We start from the raw sequence: 2,343 nt of genomic DNA on the forward strand, positions 1-2,343 counted from the left end.
TCTTTCCCTCTGTCCCTCTGCCCCGCTCCCTCATTCACTATCTGTCTCTGTTTGTCTCTGTCTCTCTCACACACAGGAAATGCCCACGCAGCAACCTCATGGTTTCTGTCCCTCCCCTGTAGCAATGGCGGTTTCAATACCAAGTGTGTGTGGGGTAAAGCTCGGTGGAACTTGGTCAGGGACTTTCACTGTTAATGGAAAATCAAGCTGGTTCCCACAGATCAGCAGTCTTCACAGTGTGGCCTCTGAACCACTTGTAGCAGAATCACTGGGTTAAAAACCTAGATTCCGGGGCCCCCACCTCAGACCTACAGAATGGAAACCACTGGGAACAGGACCAAGAATCTGCATTTCCATAAGTCCCTCTGCACACTCCGGTCTGAGCGTTAGAACCAGACCATCCTGGTCTTTCTCTGAAAATCGAGGCAGGGCCCCAGCCTCCACCCAGCCCTTCCACACACCGTGGCAGTCACGTGGGCCTTCCCAGCCCAGGAGAAGGGGAGCCACTCATTCTAGGGATCCATCTATGAGGATTATCCAGAGCAGAGGTTCCTGACCCCCTGAGGTTCCAGGACCCTTTGGAGAACCACTCTGGAGGTCCACTTACCAGGAAAACACACATTCATATTTCTATCAGGAGAACAGCTCCCACAATTCCTGAGTGAATATATCATGATTCCTCCTTCCTGGGGAACTAGGGTATTGTGCTGCCATCTTCCATCTACCCGGCCAGATCCACTCTCCCCCTTCTCTGCCTGGCTCTCAGCGGGGAGCTGATTCCAGTGGACTACATCGTAGACACCCTGCTCCGGCTCCCTGTGGGTTAAGGCGAGAGTGGGGAGGACAGGAAGGCCAGGGTTCACCCCCAGCTCTCGCCCTTCCAGGCTGCTGCAGCCTCGGTCCTTCCAGACAGACCTCTGGGCATGGTCCTCTCAAGCCAAGAGCCACTCCTCCCATCCCCCACCCCTTCAGGTCTAAGGAGGCCAACAGCCCTGTCCCTACTCCATCCCTACTGTCAGAGGCCCCAGGACCCTGCACCATCTCTACCTGCTCTTCCTAACTCCTGCCCAAGCTTTTGTAAGCTGTCCCTTTATTAAACGCTCCTCAAATCATCCAAATCAGCTTCCTCCCTATATATACATGCTTATCGCATACATTAACTATGTATCATATACGTATTAACTCTCTATGATATGTTATATATTACATTATTATTGCATTGTATTTATAAATCTATGACCACGGTCCTGACAACAAAGGCCACCACACAGTTTCTAGTAGAGATCCATGTGTTTGGCTCCGTGCAAGAAAAAAAAATCTGGCTGCTTTGGCCCAGAGAAGGTAGGTCACCCTAATAAAGTCAAGGAGAGGTTTCTTCTTTGCTCAGGGTCAATCTAAGGTCACCTGGGGTAGACCAAAAGCCCTGGAGAGGCTGTGAGTCAATTTCAAGTTAAAGCTATAACTTCCGCATTCTCAGAGGTTTAAAGCAGGGGGCAGGAAGGCTGGAAGGGAAGCTGGGGAGCCTGCAGCATGCTGGCCACCTGACCTGGGCACACCCTCTGCCCTCATCCGGCCCAAGATGTGAAGAGAGGCCCACGGGGGCTGGGGCAGAAACGTGGGAAAGCTTACACCTTCAGACAGGGGCTGAGAGCAGTAAGGGCCAGGCCCAAATCTCTGCACTACATAAGGAATAAAAAAGCAGGTGAGACTCTGTGGCCACTTTCTATCTCTTGGGTCTCGAAATTTCCATCTCATTGGGATTTTAAAGACTCTCATGGGACTATGGGATTAACAGATGTACCCTACCATATATAAAATAGATAAACGACAAGGATTTACTGTATACCACAGGGAACTATATTCAATATCTTGTAACAATCTATAATGGAAAAGAATAGAAAAAATATATAGATATAGACATATATATGTATAACTGAATCGCTTTGCTGTACACCTGAAACTGATACACTATTGTAAATCAACTATATGTCAATTAAAAATAAATAAATAAATACATTTTAAAAAATAAAATCTCTCATGGGGTGCAAGTCACCTTTGATTTGGAGGTGGTTCCTAATACAGACACATATTACACCCAACTTTGCCTGTGACTAAAAGGTTGCCCTGGTGCCTCTGAAGCCCATCCATACACAGGTTGCTTGTAGAGACCAGAGACTGGTAACCAGAAAGATGTGATCTGTGAATCCCAGCTCTGCCATCTCCTATGTGACCCTGCACAAGTTACCTCATTTCTCGGAGCGTCTAATTAAAGATAATGGGGAAAATAATGTCCCCGCCTATAGCCCAGGGTGGTCATGGGAATTAAAGGAGGTATTTCTGGGA

The 2,343-nt window shown here is 48.2% G+C and overlaps 1 protein-coding gene across 1 annotated transcript in view; it reads right to left on the reverse strand.

Moving 5' to 3' along the window:
- The window catches only part of NOD2 (nucleotide binding oligomerization domain containing 2), a 27,121-nt gene that overhangs the window by 15,345 nt on the left and 9,433 nt on the right, over window positions 1–2,343 (reverse strand). The window lies entirely within an intron of this gene.

Source organism: Lipotes vexillifer, unplaced genomic scaffold, assembly GCF_000442215.2.
Source record: "Lipotes vexillifer unplaced genomic scaffold, Lipotes_vexillifer_v1.1 scaffold342, whole genome shotgun sequence".
Classification (NCBI taxonomy): domain Eukaryota; kingdom Metazoa; phylum Chordata; class Mammalia; order Artiodactyla; family Lipotidae; genus Lipotes; species Lipotes vexillifer.